This window comes from Cherax quadricarinatus, chromosome 6 (assembly GCF_038502225.1).
Source record: "Cherax quadricarinatus isolate ZL_2023a chromosome 6, ASM3850222v1, whole genome shotgun sequence".
NCBI classification, from domain to species: Eukaryota; Metazoa; Arthropoda; class Malacostraca; order Decapoda; family Parastacidae; genus Cherax; species Cherax quadricarinatus.
In genome coordinates this window covers 24,092,500-24,111,774 of record NC_091297.1, presented here as the reverse complement: position 1 = coordinate 24,111,774, position 19,275 = coordinate 24,092,500, and positions in this window count along the sequence as shown.

Genomic DNA, 19,275 nt, shown 5'->3' with positions numbered 1-19,275 from the left:
TCACATGTTTGTGTATAGCTTAGTGTCAATTTTGTGCACAGAAAAGCATCATTTGCTAGTTTAAGCCATGTTGTACAGCATGTACCACAGGTGTGTGTGAAGTTTTCCATGTGTCCAGTGTGGTCTTGAGCCCAGACCAGTGTGTAGCACCACTGTGTTATTGTCACCCGGTGTAACCAGCGCGTTTGACAGCTGATATTAGTCAGCCCTGAGCATATGAGCCCCTTGTACAGTAAGCTCTTATGCTTGTCACTCATAGATGTTCTGCAGAATCGTACTTGCTACGATTCCCATCGAGATTTGTTTCACTTCACCTCCAGACCTTCAGAGTGCAGTTATATGTAGAGAAACAAGTCTGGGGATGCTTAGACCAACCTCTCCTATAATTCCAACTGCCGAGAGAATGACACTCATCAAGCCGCAGTTAGCCCTGTCGGCAGGCGCTGTGTCAGCCTCGTGTCACAAGCTTCAGTGAGCTACTGCACAAAGATGATGTCACTTTGACTGCTAGCTCGCTCAATGCAGTCTGGTGTATGATGTTACGACTCCCAGATTTTTCACCCAGTCGTCTCTGCCACGACTCGCTCCATGGCTTACTCCACGCTCGCCGGCAGTGACAGTACCAGTCGAGAAGTGTCCTCCTGAGTCACTTGCCAGAAGTCCTGCCCAGTTGCCGAGTTTTGACGATGTCTCACTCAAGGGCACCAACATGTCGTGCCCCAGGTTGAGTGAAACCTGCAGTGACTCCTACGATGACTGCTTCACCGTTCTAGAGGAGACTGTACCCCGTTACGTCACAGCTCAGCGATGTCTCCTGTGTTGCAGTATCTGTCCAGACGCAGGAAGGTGTGCAGTGATGCCTTTCGATGCTCACTGCCTATGACCACAATGTTTAGCACACTCCATATGTTTTTTTCTTCCCTCCCTGCAGGAAGTTTTTGTTCCTGCGAGAGAGAGACTGAGTTTTTTTCACTACCAGTATTGTCGCATCGGGATGACGCGAGGTAGGTAGCCGAGCAATTGTAGAAAGCCTGTACTATCTGCACAGACAGTCTATGCTGTCTGCCAGTTTAGTTCATATTTTGCGGCACTCAGGTGCTGCCCTCTCTAGGCCTGCTCAGGTCAATGGGTTGCTGATCCCACTCGCTCACTCTCTCAGCAGCCTAGACTCAGACAACAAGCCTACTCCTCTCTCCTTCGTGGGCATGGCCCTCCCAGGCCATGGGCACAAACACACAAGCCTGTGTACCCATCACGACTTTGCAAATAAAGTAAGAAGCCTCCGAAGACGTTTATCATTGAACCGCGCTCTGCAAGAGCCACCAAATAAACTGGTTATATGTCAAACGCCTTCTAACAGTCCAAGAAAATACAATCTACCCACCCCTCTCTCTCTCTTGTCTTACTGTTGTCACCCTATCAAAGAACTCAAGTAGGTTTGTGACACAGAATTTCCTGTCCCTGAAACCGTGCTGGCTGTCCATGATAAGCTCATTCCTTTCTAGGTTCTCCACCACTCTTCTGATAATCTTCTCCATGACTTTGCATACTATACATGTTAGTGACACTGGTCTGTAGTTTAATGTTTCGTGTTTGTCTCCTTTTTTTGAAAACTGGGAATACGTTTGCTGCCTTCCATGCCTCAGGTAGTCACCCTGTTTCGATAGATGTGTTGAAGATTTAATAATACACTGGACAAATAATAATTTTTAAATTTTCTTGGGTAGAATAGTTTGTGGGTGAGTTGTGCAAAGGACCTATCCAAGTTGGGTCGCTGCGCGTCACGTTTTTAACCGTTGTGGGATCTGATAGTGAGGTGCTGGCCAGACCCCTTATATAGCTTCCTTGGATGCTTTACTTTCATAGTTCCTTGATAATGTGAGTAGTCACGGAAGCGCTTGGAATTTCTCTATTCTTTCAGAGTGGTTGTTTTGCATATTTTGAAATCACCTGTTTACTGTGATCTTATTGCATATATATATATATATATATATATATATATATATATATATATATATATATATATATATATATATATATATATATATATATATATATATATATATACATATATATCTGCAATCGCAAGCAGGCGATCTTAACAATGCAGAACTAGCCACATGGGGATGGAAATCTTTAGCTCTAGATCTTTCGTGCATCTTCAGGAGCTATACAATGTTGCAAGACAGCAAGAAGTAGGAGGGGAAATACTCTGAGACAAGGTAGATGATATCAATGGCAGCCCATGACATAGAGCGAGGTCCATAACTGATTGGAGTGCCTACATCTTCCCTTCCCCTCACACCATTCTGCGTTGTGAGGAAGTAGAGGACCTCAGAGGTTTACAGAAAGTACGTTACAGAATATTAAGAAAATGCGGTTGTCAGCCCATATCTGAATCTAATCGGTATCAACTGATCTATTGCTATATGGAATCATTTTAACTAAGTGGTTAATACACCCTCAAACATATGCTTTATGCAGTATTGCTATATTTTTCAGATTCACTAGTTGTCAACCTTTACTATCATATGTCAGAGAATGTTTCAGAAGTGCCAGGAGAGAACGGACCCTACACAGATCTCTACATATTTACCTACCAACCACATTTTTACCTATCTTGCTCCATAACAATTGCAGTTTCTTAACACTAGGACCATAGAGGCGATAAGTCACTTTACCTGACCTCCCTAAGGCTATCCTGAGAAAATCACATATATGATATTATGTAGTAAGTTGCAGTCAATCAACTTGTGTAACTGTACATATATGCAGGGCCAAAGCAGACTTACTAATACTGTATGGAATTCCCCATATACGGCGCTACCAAAGGTGGAACGTGATCTCCGACGGGCGAACGTGTGCGTTGTCTGTCATAGTCTACCCTTGCAACGAAACCAGAGTAACTTAGCGCTAACACTAGCATCGTCTTCCCTTCACCCACCTATGGGAATATTAAATCTCCCGGTATTCTTTTTGAACTACAATATTTTCCATGTACTGCAACCCAGATGGACGGGATTCCCGACGGGCGAAACGTGAAGAAAAGGTGCGGAGAACGCTGATCCAACGTCACCAAATCCTCATGAGGACCTGCTACATAATGACCAATACAGGAATTTTGAATAACATCCTTGCTTAAGATTGCACACACCTGACTCTGTTAAGTAGCTAACGAGTTTCTACGTTCAATCTCTTGAATTGTATATGCCATTCATATAATGTTTGATGAGAGAGGATTTAATTATGTTCCTTTCCATAACGGAACTATTAGCCACGATGACCTGAGCTGTGGCCCACACCGGCGGATGATTGCAAGTACCAATGTGATTAAAGATTGCACTTAGCTCTTGAGCCGTCCTTATCGAGTACTCATGCTGGGCTAGCCTGATTTCAAGTGATTTACCTGTGTGCATGTGATATTGTAAACACCACCAACAATGTTGGATGGTGCATTCTTAATCAACTTGCTTGCATTGTGGTACAATCACCAAGGTGGATGTACTGTTTTATTAGCCTGACATTCATACCCTCACCAGTGTGTTCTTTTTTCGAAGCCTTTCCTTTTCAATAAAAAAATCTATAGACGAATTTGAGAAAAAAAGGCATTAGGAGCTCTCATTCTCTTAAATTACCCTTACTGTCGACAAGTGGTGAAAAAATCTAATTGCAGAGAACTTCACTGAGACGTTTAGGCTGTCCATGGCCCAAACGTCTGAATAAAGTCAATATGCAGAGATGTACAACAAGCAAATTTATACAAGCATTGTGTGTGGTAAATCGCGAGACGGGAGCGCTGCAGGAGGCCTAGGGCTTTTTCTCTGAAATTCTGTAGTTTCTTTGTAGCACTAGCATGAACACAATGGAACCAAGTGTAACCTTACCACCCTATTTCTCTTTCATCTCCTTCCGCTCTCGTTACCACTCCGTTTCTCTTTCATCTCTCGCCATCCTCGTTAATACCCTCTTTCTCTTTCATCTCCCTCCAGTCTCATTACCGCTCACCTAGCTATTATCTCCCTCCACTCATATTACCACTCTTTCCCCTATCATTTCCTTCTCATCTCATTATCACCCTTTTCTGTATCATCTTCTTACCCTCTCATTACTATACTCTCTCTTCTTAGCTGCTTCCTCTCTCATTACCACCCTCTTTCCCTGTCATTTACATCCAGTTTCACTCCGACTCTCTTTACATATAATCTCCGTCCGCTTTCATTTTCATTCTCTTTCCCTGTTTTCTTCCCCCTTCCCCCCTTCAGTACCACAATTTTTCCCCATCGTTACTTCCTACTTTTTTTTACCATATATGACACTATTAAACTCATCATCGCGCCCAGTTCCGCCACAACTAGTAGCACTATCACAACCATCACCAGCAGTACCATCACCAGCAGCACCATCACCAGTAGCACAATCACCACCAGCCCCACCACCAACAGCAGTACCAGCACCACCATTACCAGTATCACTATCGCAACCAGCCCCACCATCACCAGTAGTACGAACACCACCATTACCAATATCGCCATTACATCCAGCCCCACCATCACCAGTAGTACCATAACTTCCAGTACCAGTAGCATCACTTATTTCGCTATCACCACCAACTAAATCATTATCACCAAATTCGCAATTTCCATCACTATCCACCATCGCGGCTGCCACAGCCTCCACCATCACCGCCATCGTCCCCACCACCACCAAACCCACCACTACCCCCACCATCTTCAAAACCACAACCACGACCCCCATACCACACCTCCACCATTATCACAACGACGACCACGCCTCTGCCATTATCATCACCTTCGCCACAACCACCAACATAAGCAAACAGTGCCCAAAATCTGGTCACGCTATCCAGACTTGACTTAATTAAGACACTGGTTAATTGAATTTCTCTCACTCGGCAAACTGCAGCCTCAAGCAGTGTTCTAATCCTTTCCTCAGTTTCCAAAGTAGGAGGGATCCACTTTTCTTGAATTTAACGTCAAAACTGTTTGTTTTTGTATAAAATAGCCCCTCTGAAAGGGTTCTGTGGATACTCTCCTCTTCTTCGTATCAAACTTGATTATTTTTCATTTCTCATTAGCTGTATGAATCCTGCAGACTGAAAGCTTGTCATTAACAACAACATCAACAACAACAACAACAACAACAACAACAACAACAACAACAACAACAACAACAACAACAACAACAACAACAACAACAATAATAATAATAATAATAATAATAATAATAATAATAATAATAATAATAATAATATTAATAATAATAATAATAATAATATTATTATTATTATTATTATTATTATTATTATTATTATTATTATTAGCGTTGAAAATCTGGAGCCACTTAAAAGAGGCATTAATAAGTCATAGTATAGAAACTAATATTCAGATTTCTTTCAAAGATCAATACCGTAAAATACACAGATGTTAGGCTAGACGCCGATCAGATGTTGCATTATCACGTTATTAGCGTGAAAGAGTTTAAAGTAATCGAATACGATATTCAGAAATTATCGAATGAAAAGCAATATTTCATTGTACTGAATTTGTTCCGTAAGAAATTGTAAATTGATACTTAAAACAGGTAAAAATAAATCCAAGCTATTCTTTAAGTATGTAAGTTATTAAGAAAGTAATTTACCTCTTTAATCTTTGGGGATATTTTTTTAATGGTCTCTATACACTCTATACACCTGGAAAATCCTAGAGGGACTAGTACCGAACTTGCACACGAAAATCACTCACTACGAAAGCAAAAGACTTGGCAGACGATGCACCATCCCCCCAATGAAAAGCAGGGGTGTCACTAGCACGCTAAGAGACCATACAATAAGTGTCAGGGGCCCGAGACTGTTCAACTGCCTCCCAGCACACATAAGGGGGATTACCAACAGCCTGGTTGATCAGGCTCTGATCCACCAGGAGGCCTGGTCACAGACCGGGCCGCGGGGGCGTTGACCCCCGGAACTCTCTCCAGGTAAACTCCAGGTATGGTATATTGATGTAAAAGACAAATAAAAGTAATTAGGTAGATATTTATCTAGGATAACCCAATAAAGTCAAACAATGTGACTTATTTTTTATAAGAAAGAGGCATTTTCAAGTTATTTCACTGGAACCAATGGAATAAATAAAATCGGGATATAAAAACTTACAAAGCCTAACATTAAGCCGATGCTTCCCTTAATGATAACTCATCAGCACAGAGATTTCAATGCTGACCAGAAGATGCATTCTCTAGCCATTTCTCAGAACCCAAAATAATTTTGAACACACGCTCACACAGCCTAAATCTGAAATATTTCAACAATTTCATAAGATAAATCAGCATTAAAGGTTAATGCCGTACGCATTTCTTTTATTTAATCAGGGGGGGGGAGTAGGTAGAGTAAGCACTAAACCACTAGACATTATATATTGCGCTAGTTCAATGGAAGACTTTCAGATTCGATTCAAGGACGGGAAGGAGTAATCCAGTTCCTGGGATCAATAGCATTTCACCAGCATGAAGGCAGAAAATATGCAATAATGTTACATAATATTGTAACATTTCTAGCGTCAAAATGGAAACAAGAAATACCATAAACCAAAACCAAAAGCTTTTTCTAGGTAGGATACTCGAATGTTGAAATTCTGACGTAGATGAGAGGAAGCTTTCTCCATCTATCACACGAAAACAAAACCTAGAAATATCCTATGTGAAGACTTAGTGTGATTCTTCAAAGGTCTTCCCTACGTCCTTCACTTTCCGGCCCATGTTCTCTCTCCGTCAAAATTATTTAGCAAAGTACAAGCTGCGTATCTCCAATTTATGGCTATTAATATTCTGAAGCCTAAAAGTTTCCAAAAAAATTAAATATCGATTTCTCGGCCTGATGATTATTTATATTTCTGGATGAAGACATTTTTGCACGAGAAAGCAATACGAATGTTTGTACTTAGGCATTAATTATTTAAGATATACACATTAACCCGTAAATGGTCCAAACGTATATATACGTTTTTTTAACATTTGAAAGTATTTAAAAAAAAAGATCTTCTTTTTGCTTTTTTACATTTGAAAATGTGTAAAAAACTTTGATCTACTTTTTTTTTGTTATATTTGAAATTATGTAAAAAAAAAAAAACGTAGATCTACTTTTGTAACACTACACATGTGAACGTACTGTACCAGAGGAAGATACCGACAAGTATATTGATTGGGGTGAAATATCCTTCTGCACTACAGCAAATTATCCTCAAGACATGGAGCCATCTGAACTCAAATCTCACCTCATCCAAAAAACAGTCAAGTTTGTTGAATCGCCCGACACTCCTTTTAAAACTGAACTTTCAACCCTTATAAAGCATGCTGAAAAATGCATCAAAAACCCTCGACATCGACACATGTTAACTCGTCTCATGATAATTCCTCTCCAACAATTTAAACGTCTTGAAAATGGAACTATACTCTCCTAGAACACTTTTTTCGTCAAAAAACGCCACAATTCCAAATAACCACCAAGCCATTATAAAATGACCAATCAACGTTGAGCTCCTCCCTTGTCGCCTGCAGCCACCAATCACCATCAAGAAGCAGCAATCTTCCATCCAGCAAGTTGCAGTCAACACCTGCAGAGTTCCTGTTGTCTCTACATCGTCTTTCGTCATTGTTATTCTGGCTTAGCAGTTGGGTCTAGTCCTGACTCTTCTCTCTTCGACTCAAGACATTCCTCTCACCGTCTATTCTTCGCACTGTCCCCACTTGCCCCTCGCCCCTCGTGGGTACTTACCTGTGAGTCCGTATCGTATCGTATCATGTGAACGTAGATCTGCTTGGACCGTTTACAGGTTAATCCCACTAAATGTAACTAGGTTTGTTTAACGATCTAAGCTAAATTTTTAAATTCTAATATACTGTATCTCATTTGACTGTAATACAGGATCATCATTGTAACTTTTGTTTTACCTTGCTATATAAAATATAAAAAGAAAATGTTATATCTACAAGATCTGTAATTCATAAATATGTACAGTATATTATTAATACCAGTCTTAGGGACATTCAGGACCTGTCAACCAAGGTTTTCCTGGAGTTTACCTGGAGAGGGTTTCGGGGGTCAACGCCCCCGCGGCCCGGTCTAAGACCAGGCCTCACGGTGGATCAAGGTTTGATCAACCTGGCTGTTGCTGCTGGTCCCACGCAAGCTGACGTATGAACCACAGCCCGATTGGTCAGGTACTGACTTTAGGTGCCTGTCCAGTGCCTTCTTGAAGACAGCCAGGGGTCTATTGGTAATCCCCTTTATATTTGCTCGGAGGCAATTGAACAGTCTTGGGTCCCGGACACTTATTGTGTTGTCTGTCATTGTACTCGTGGCACCCCTGCTTTTCATCGGGGGAATGTTGCACCTCCTGCCGAGTCTTTTGCTTTCATATTTAGTTATTTTCTTGTGCAGGTTTGATACCAATCCCTCCAGGACCTTTCAAGTGTATATTATCATGTATCTCTCTCGCCTGCGTTCGAGGGAATACAGATCAAGGACCTTCAACCGTTCCCAGTAGTTTAGGTGCCTTATCGCACTTATGTGTGCCATGAAAGTTCTTTGTACACTCTCCAGGTCTGCAATGTCACCAGCCTTGAAGGGGGCCGTTAGTGTACAGCAGTATTCCAGCCTAGAGAGCACAAGCGATTTGAAGAGAATCATCATGGGCTTAGCGTCCCTAGTTTTGAAGGTTCTCATTATCCATCCAATTATTTTCCTAGTGAATGAGGTAAATACATTGTTGTGATCTTGGAAGGTGAGATCCTCTGACATTATCCCTCCCAGGTCCTTCACATTACTTTTCCACTCTATTGTATGGTTAGAATTTGTCGTATACCCTGACACATATTTAATTTCTTCAAGTTTTCCATATCTGAGTAGTTGAAATTTCTCCTCGTCGAACTTCATATTGTTTTGAGTGTCCCATTCGAAGATTTGGTTGATGTGCGCTTGGAATCTCGCAGTGTCTTCGATGGAGGTCACTGCAATGGTCATCCGGGTTTCATCCGCAAAGGAAGACACGAAGCTATGGCTTACATCTCTGTCTATGTCAGAAATGAGGATGAGGAATAGAATGAGAGCGTGTACTGTGCCTTGTGGAACAGGGCTTGTTACCGTGGCTGCCTGGGACTTTACTCTGTTTACTATTACTCTTTGTGTTCTATTTGTCAGGAAGTTGTAGATCCATTTACCAACTTTTCCCGTTATTCCTTTAACCCGCATTTTGTGTGCTATTACACCATGGTCACACTTGTCAAAGGCTTTTGAAAAGTCTGTGTATACTACATCTGTATTTTGTTTATCCTCTACAGCATCCAGGACCTTGTCACAGTGGTCCAGTATCTGGGACAGGCAGGAGTGACCTGTTCTAAACCCGTGTTGCCCTGGGTTGTGTAACTGATGAGTATCTAGGTGGTTGGCTATCTTGCTTCTTAGAACCCTCTCAAAGATTTTTATGATATGGGATGTTAGTGCTGTCGATTCTGTAGTTTTTTGCAATTGCTTTACTGCTACCTTTGTGGAGTGGGGCTATGTCTGTTGTTTTTAGTGTGTGTGTGGGATGACCCCTGTGTCCATGCTCCCTCCCCACAAAATGCAGAAGGCACGCGATAGGGACTTCTTGCAATCCTTGATGAACACGGAGTTCCACGAGTCTGGGCCTGGGGCAGAGTGCATGGGCATGTCATTAATTGCCTCTTCAAAATCTTGTGGAGTTATAATAAGATCCGAGAGTTTTGGGGTGACCAGATTTTGGGTTTCGTTCATAAAGAATTCAACTGGTTGTCAACCCTTAGAGTGGGCAGCGGCTCGCTGAACACTGAGTCATATTGGGACTTTCTCACTCAATTCTTGGCTATCATCTGTATATGTCCTATCTCGCCTAAGCAGGGGCCCAATACTGGATGTTGTTTTTCCCTTAGATTTGGCATAAGAGAAGAAGTTTTTTTTTTTTAAATTTCCTTTATGGCTTTTAGTTCTTCCTGTGATTCTTGTCTCCTATAAGATTCCTTCAGCTTAAGTTCGACATTTGCAATTTCATTGACTAGTGCCTCCCTTCTTATTTCAGATATATTGACCCCACTCAGCAGCTCTGTGACTCTTCACCTTCGTCTGCATAGGGAACGTCTCTCTCTTTCTAATTTACATCTTCTCTTTCTTTTTCTTAATGGAATGTGTCTTGAGCAGATCTCAAGAACCACAGAATTAATTTTTTCAAGGCAGATGTTCGGGTCCTTGTTGTTTAGGATATCATCCCAGCTTGTTTCATTTAGTACATGGTTTACTTGATCCCATTGTATGTTTCTGTTATTGTAATTGAATTTCGTGAAGAGACTTTCATGACTGCTCAGATTTTCCTGGTCTGGAGGCCTGGGCATACATGTCTGTACCTCTATTATGTTGTGAACTGAATGAATTGTCTTTGATACAGTTATATTACGTATCAGATCATCATTGTTAGTGAAGATGAGGTCCAGCATATTTTCTGGTCTTGTAGGCTCTACTATTTGCTGGTTTAAGGTGAATTTGTTGCAGAGATTTAATAGTTCGTGTGTGTGTGAATTTTCATCTGAGCTGCTTCCCGGGGTGGTCTCTGCTAAAACATTGTTTGCTATACTCCTCCATTTTAGGTGTCTATTACAACCCAGGAATCAAAGGCATGTTATCCTGGGTGTAAAGGGAGCAAAATAAATACAGCAGAAAAACTTTTGACTTATATTATCCTTCACCAAGTAATAACAGAAGTATGTACACTATATACACTATGTACAACAATAGGTATTAGTGCACTCCAACGTAAGCAAGGTAGAGTAGAAGCCACTAGAGAGCAGACCGTGCTTCAACCAGCTCTAGAATGGGAATGACAAGGGCAGACAGGAGGGTGGTGCCTACAACACCTCTGCAATTGCCAAAACCATCTTCTCATTGACTCGAACCTGGGTACTGATTGAACGACGGGGCCCCATCGTGACATACAGGCCAACCCCCCCTTGTTGCCTGTTTAGTCTGTCACATCGGAATAGGTTATAACCTGGGATCCATATTCCGTTGTCATAATGATCCTTTATGTGGGTCTCTGTGAATGATGCAAACATTGCATTTGACTCCGTGACCAATCCCTTGATGTAAGAAATTTTGTTGTTTTTTGACAGCTTTAGACCCTGTATGTTTGCAAAGACAATGCCGTATTTGTGGAATTTAGGAGGTTTTATTTGCTGGCTCTAATATCTGTTGCTCCGGGGTAGAGGCCAATGTCCGTGCCTCTGCTCCAGAAGTGTTTTCAGGTGGTGTAGGATTATTGTCATTTCTTGCCAGTCTTTTTTCCCTTCTGGCCCTAAAAAACCTCTGTCCCAGGAGAGGTTGTGGCTCCTCTCTTTTGTTTCCCATAGTCTGGCTGGTCTGTGTCTTCTAGTCCCCATTAGATGATGTGCCTGCCATTATGCATTGTAGCATTTTCTTTCATGGATTGATGAGTGACACATTTTTGGGTGAAATAAGTTGCAAGAAGGGAAGTTGCACTCACCTGTTGTCATGTGGGTGCGTCATTTTTTGGGATGGTCAAAGGTGCATGTCCCACCTGTTTTACCAGATATACCGTGCCTGCAGATACCCAAGGCATAGTATTCACATAGATTGTACTTCTGTTTACTAGGATTTATTGTAGCTGCATTCACTGCTGGTGCATTTATTTTTCCTGTTTCCTCAATATCTTTTACCTCTGTATGGACATCTATGGATGAATTTATGAGACCTGTGAGAAATCACTCCCTACAAAAGCAGAAGACTTGGCAGGCGATATAACATACCCCCAGTGAAAAGTAGGGGCGTCATTAGTATACTAAGAAAAAACATAATAAGTGTCCGGGGTCCAAGACTGTTCAACAGCCTCCCACCAGCCATAAGGGAAATTATCAGACACCTGGCTGCCTTCAAGATGGAGCTGGACAGATAGCTAAAGTCAGTGCAGGATCAGCCGGGCTGTGGGTCTTACGTTGGACTACGTGCGGCCACCAGTAACAGCCTGGTTGATCAGGTCCTGATCCACTCGGAGGCCTGGTGATGGACCAGGCCGCAAGGACGTTGATTCCTGGAATGCCCTCCAGGTATACTCCAGGTTAGCAAGGGGACAGTGTGACTTGCTGGTTATGATAAAATATCGGTTGTTTTCGGGGTACATTCCTAGGTTGAGTATGTAATAATGTTGGTAGAATTACCGACAATATATAAAGTAAAAGGACAAAAGTGCAACTAATATGACATTTTTATTGTGGCAACGTTTCGCTCTCCAGGAGTTTTGTCAAGCCGTTGACAAAAGCTCCTGGAGAGCGAAACATTGCCACAATAAATATGTCACATTAGTTGCACTTGTGTCCTTTTTCTTCACATAGGCTGAGTATGTTCAGATTGGTAGGCCGAGCTACGGCATAGTACGTCATGCTAAGAAACTTTAGGAAAGGTGAGTAAAATTCCGGGAATGCAAGGAATACTTTCCTAACATGCCACCGGCGCACCTAGCTAGCTTTGATCCCAGCTGCCCCAAGATAAGTGGAGTTCCTTTCGATGTAGCAAATGCAAGGAATTTGTCTTGGACTCTTAGTACGAAAATGTTCTGCCACACTGCTTCATACACTGGGAGATTATGTTTTGTGTAAATTATATTTGTATTCTGAGGATGCGTGGGAGCTGTTTTTTTTTTTTCATTCCTGTATGATAGGGTAATTTCTTTTTAATAAGAACATCCTTACTCTGACACACATGAGGATTGTCAAGAGCACATATTGATACACAAAATACTGCAAAGACAATAGGGATATGAGAGCGTAGAAGCGACACTTAATGCAGATCAGGTGACAAAAAAAGATAACTGAACCATCATGCACGAAGAAAAATTCTTGAGTCATTACCCATCCTTTGAAAAGAGAATTTGCAGACCTCATAAAGTGACCTTCCGCCATATTGGCATTTGAGTATATGTCAGCTAAACTTCTTTATCGCTTATATGTCTCAAGAAAGTAGTGTTTATTTGATGAATTTGATATGACTAATACTTACTGTGCTGTGGATTGTTCAAGCAACAGGGACCAGAAAGGAATTTCTTTTAATTCCACCCATATCGTGAAAAAATCGTCTTAAAAAGTATCTAGCGGCAGTGAAATGACACAGTTTTGTGCCTGCAGACTAAATGGCTAAGTAGATGATAATCCTTTTGTATAAGGTATGTTCCTAGGTGGCCTTGTGGCTGAAGCTCTCGCTTCACACGGCGAGGGTCCGGGTTTAGTTCCGGTGAGGGTAGAAACATTGGGCGTGTTTCTTTACACCGGTTGTCTATGCTCTCCATCAGTAAAATAGGTACCTGGGTGTTAGTCGACTGGTGTGGGTCGCATCCTGAGACAAAACTGACCTTATTTGCCCGAAATGCTCTGCATAACAAACGGCTCTCTATATAGTAGTATGTCATTGATGTCAGCTACGTTTGTATACCTTGTACATGTAATTGTAGAAATAAAAATTCAGACAGGCAGCCAGGCACGCTGCTGTGCCTGCCTGTCTCTTTAATCACTCTAAAAGTAAAATATATGAAATATTTTTGAAAAGACCTCTGTCTGCCTCCTTCATCTCAGACAGGGAAACCAAATAAAATATTTTAGGGAAAGGCCCTGCCTGCCTCCTTCCTTGCCCTGGAGGTAAAATAATGTGAAACATTTCGGGAATGATCCCTGCCTCAGTGCTTACTCAGCAAATAGAAAAGAACTGAAACATTTTGGGAAAGGGGCCCAGCCTGTATCAACCCTAACTCTACAAGTGTAAAAAAAAACAACAACGAAACTTTCTGGGAAAAGTCCATGTCTTATTTCTCCCTCACTCACAAAGTGAAACGAAGCAAAGCATTTCGGGAAAGGGTCCCATCAGTTACTTTAACTGCGAAGAGAGTAAAAGAAAAGGAATCATTCAGCTTGTGTTTGAAACGAAACGAAACATCTTTAGAGTGTACCGTGTACAGAGACAGAGGAAATAAGTCACTCTGTCTGACTTTTTTGGGTTATCCTAGGTTCTCTACACATATGCTGCTATGTATGATAATTCTATGTAACTGTATTTGTGTATACCTGAATAAATTTACTTACTTACTTACTTACTTACTTACTTACATGCCACCTCCCTCGTCCGGCGAGTGAAACAATATGAAACACTTTGGGTAAGAGCCCTCCCTGCCTCCTTCATTATGTGAATAGGTGAGTACACACGCACTCTCTCTCTCTCTCTCACACACTCACACAAACACACACACACACACACACACACACACACACACACACACACACACACACACACACACACACACACACACACAGGGAGATCGACTGGGAAAACCTGGAGCCACATGGGGGTCCCGAAACATGGAGAGCCAAGATGATGGATGTGGTACTTGAAAACCTCATGCATCAACATGTCAGGGACACAACCAGAGAGAGAGGGGAGGATGAGCCAGCAAGACTGGATCTTGTGTTCACCCTGAGCAGTTCAGACATTGAAGACATCACTTACGAGAGGCCCCTTGGAGCTAGCGATCACGTGGTTCTGAGTTTTGACTATATAATAGAGTTACAAGTGGAGAAGGTAACAGGAACTGAAGGGGACAGGCCAAACTATAAAAGGGGGGACTACACAGGTATGAGAAACTTCCTGCAGGAGGTTCAGTGGGACAGAGAAATGGTAGGTAAATCAGTAAACGAGATGATGGAATATGTGGCAACAAAGTGCAAGGAGGCAGAGGAAAGTTTTGTTCCCAAGGGAAACAGAAATAATAGGAAGACCAAAACGAGTCCTTGATTTACCCGAAGGTGTAGGGAGGCAAAAACTAAGTGCAACAGAGAATGGAAAAGGTACAGGAGGCATAGGACCCAGGAAAACAAGGAGATTAGTAGAAGAGCCAGAAACGAGTATGCACAGATAAGGAGGGAGGCCCAGCGACAGTATGAAAACGACATAGCATCGAAAGTCAAATCTGACCCGAAACTGCTGTATAGCCACATTAGGAGGAAGACAACAGTCAAGGACCAGGTGATAAGGCTGAGGAAAGAAGGTGGAGAACTCACAAGAAACGATCAAGAGGTATGTGAGGAGCTCAACACGAGATTTAAGGAAGTATTTACAGTAGAGACAGGAAGGACTCTGGGGGGACAGACCAGATGGGGACACCAACAAGGAATACACCAACAAGTGTTGGACGACATACATACAGATGAGGAGGAGGTGAAGAAACTGCTAAGGGACATCGATACCTCAAAGGCAATGGGACCGGAAAACATCTCCCCGTGGGTCCTTAGAGAGGGAGCAGATATGTTGTGCGTGTCACTTACCACAATCTTCAACACGTCCCTGGAAACTGGGCAACTACCTGAGGTATGGAAGACGGCAAATGTAGTTCCCATTTTTAAAAAAGGAGACAGAAAAGAGGCACTAAACTATAGACCTGTGTCATTGACGTGTATAGTATGCAAAATTATGGAGAAGATTATCAGGAGGAGAGTGGTGGAGCACCTGGAACTGAACAAGAGTATAAATGCCAACCAGCACGGATTCACGGAAGGCAAATCCTGTGTCACAAACCTTCTGGAGTTTTATGATAAAATAACAGAAGTAAGACACGAGAGAGAGGGGTGGGTTGATTGCATCTTCTTGGACTGCAAGAAGGCCTTTGACACAGTTCCTCACAAGAGATTAGTGCAGAAGCTAGAGCATCAGGCGCATATAACAGGAAGGGCACTGCAATGGATCAGAGAATACCTGACAGGGAGGCAACAACGAGTCATGGTACATAATGATGGATCACAGTGGGCACCTGTGACGAGCGGGGTCCCACAGGGGTCGGTCCTAGGACCAGTGCTATTTTTGGTATATGTGAACGACATGTTGGAAGGGTTAGACTCAGAAGTGTCCCTGTTTGCAGATGATGTGAAGTTAATGAGGAGAATTAAATCTGATGAGGACCAGGCAGGACTTCAAAGAGACCTGGACAGACTGGACACCTGGTCCAGCAAATGGCTTCTCGAATTTAATCCTGCCAAATGCAAAGTCATGAAGATAGGGGAAGGGCACAGAAGACCACAGACAGAGTATAGGCTAGGTGGCCAAAGACTGCAAACCTCACTCAAGGAGAAAGATCTTGGGGTGAGTATAACACCGAGCATGTCTCCGGAAGCACACATCAATCAGATAACTGCTGCAGCATATGGGTGCCTGGCAAACCTGAGAACAGCATTCCGACACCTTAGTAAGGAATCGTTCAAGACACTGTACACCGTGTATGTCAGGCCCATACTGGAGTATGCAGCACCTGTTTGGAACCCGCACTTGATAAAGCACGTCAAGAAACTAGAGAAAGTACAAAGGTTTGCCACAAGGTTAGTTAGAGAGCTAAGGGGAATGTCCTATGAAGAAAGATTAAGGGAAATCGGCCTGACGACACTGGAGGACAGGAGGGTCAGGGGAGACATGATAACGACATATAAAATACAGCGTGGAATAGACAAGGTGGACAAGGACAGGATGTTCCAGGGAGGGGACACAGAAACAAGAGGCCACAATTGGAAGTTGAAGACACAAATGAGTCAGAGAGATAGTAGGAAGTATTTCTTCAGTCATAGAGTTGTAAGGCAGTGGAATAGCCTAGAAAATGACGTAGTGGAGGCAGGAACCATACACAGTTTTAAGACGAGGTTTGATAAAGCTCATGGAGCGGGGAGAGAGAGGGCCTAGTAGCAACCGGTGAAGAGGCGGGGCCAGGAGCTAGGACTCGACCCCTGCAACCACAAATAGGTGAGTACAAATAGGTGAGTACACACACACACACACACACACACACACACACACACACACACACACACACACACACACACACACACACTCACACACACACACTGCAATGCATCAGAGAATACCTGACAGGAAGGCAACAGCGAGTCATGGTACGTGATGAGGTATCACAGTGGGCGCCTGTGACTACCGGGGTCCCACATGGGTCAGTCCTGGAACCAGTGCTGTTTTTAGTATATGTGAATGACATGACGGAATAGATAGATTCAAAAGTGTCCCTGTTTACAGATGATGTGAAGTTAATGAGGAGAATTAAATCAGATGAGGATCAGGCAGGACTACAAAGAGACCTGGACAGGCTGGACGCGTGGTCCAGCAAATGGCTCCTAGAATTTAACCCCGCCAAATGCAAAGTCATGAAAACGGGGAAGGGCAAAGAAGACTGCAGACAGAGTATAGTCTATGTGGCCAAAGACTTCAAACATCACTTAAGGAGAAAGATCTAGGGTGAGTATAATGCCGAACACGTCTCCGGAAGCACACATTAACCAGAAAACTGCTGCAGCATATTGTCGCCTGGCAAACCTGAGAATAGCGTTCTGACACCTCAGTAAGGAATCGTTCAAGACTCTGTACACCGTGTACGTCAGGCCCATACTGGAGTACGCAGCACCAGTTTGGAACCCACACCTGTGAAGCACGTCAAGAAATTAAAGTAAGTGCAAAAGTTTGCAACAAGGCTAGTTCCAGAGCTAAGGGAAAGGTCCTACGTAGAAAGTTTAAGGGAAATCGGCCTGACGACACTGGTGGACAGGAGGGTCAGAGGAGACATGATAAAGACATACAAAATGCTGTGTGGGATAGATAAAGTGGACAGAGACAGGATTTTCCAGAGATGGGACACAGAAACAAGGGGTCACAAATGGAAGCTGAAGACTCAGATGAGTCAAAGGGATGTTTACCTGGAGTTTACGTAGATCAGGTTCTGATTAACCAGGCTGTTCCTGCTGGCCGCATGCAAGATGACGTACGAACCACGGCCCGGTTGATCAGGTACTGACTTTAGGTGCTTGTCCTGTGCCTTCTTGAAGACAGCCAGGGGTCTATTGGTAATCTCCTTTATGTATGCTGGGAGGCAATTGAACAGTCTTGGGCCCCGGACACTTATTGTGTTGTCTATCAGTGTATTCGTGGCGCCCCTGCTTTTCATCGGGGGAATGTTGCACCTCCTGCCGAGACTTTTGCTTTCATTTGGAGTGATTTTCGTATGCAGGTTTGGTACCAATTTCTCCAGGACCTTCCAAGTGTAAATTATCATGTATCTCTCTCGCCTGCGTTCGAGGGAATACAGATCAAGGACCTTCAACTGTTCCCAGTAGTTTAGGTGCCTCATCGCACGTATGTGTGCCGTGAAAGTTCTTTGTACACTCTCCAGGTCTGCAATGTCGCCAGCCTTGAAGGGGGCCTTTAGTGTACAGCAGTATTCCAGCCTAGAGAGCACAAGCGATTTGAAGAGAATCATCATGGGCTTGGCGTCCCTAGTTTTGAAGTTTCTCAATATCCATCCTATCATTTTCCTAGCGGATGAGGTAGATATATTGTTGTGGTCTTTGAAGGTGAAATTCTCTGACATTATCACTCCCAGGTCGTTCACATTACTTTTCCGCTCTATTGTATGGTTAGAATTTGTGGTGTATCCTGACACATTTTTTTCTTCAAATTTTCCATATCTGAGTAGTTGAAATTTCTACACGTTGAACTTCATATTATTTTGAGGGCCCATTCTAAGATTTGGTTGATGTGCGCTTGGAGTCTCGCAGTGTCTTCGATGGAGGTCACTGCCATGGTAATCCGGGTGTCATCCGCAAAGGAAGACACGGAGCTATGGCTTACATCTCTGTCTATGTCAGAAATGAGGATGAGGAATTGAATGGGAGCGAGTACTGTGCCTTTTGGAACAGTTTTTTTTTACCATGGCTGCCTGGGACTTTACTCTGTTTACTATTACTCTTTGTGTTCTATTTGTCAGGAAATTGTAGAGTCATCTACCAACTTTTCCCGTTATTCCTTTATTCCGCATTTTGTGTGCTATTACACCATTGTCACACTTGTCGAAAGCTTTTGCAAAGTCTGTGTATACTACATCTATATTCTGTTTATCCTCTACAGCATCCTGGACCCGTCATAGTGGTCCAGTAGCTGGGACAGGCAGGAGCGACCTGTTCTAAACCCGTGTTGCCCTGGGTTGTGTAACTGATGGGTATCTAGGTTAGTAAGTATTTCTCAGTCATAGAGTTGTTAGGAAGTGGAATAGTCTGGCAAATGATGTAGTGGAGGCAGGAACGATACATAGTTTTAAGACGAGGTATGATAAAGCTCATGGAGCAGGGAGAGAGAGGACCCAGTAGCGGTCAGTG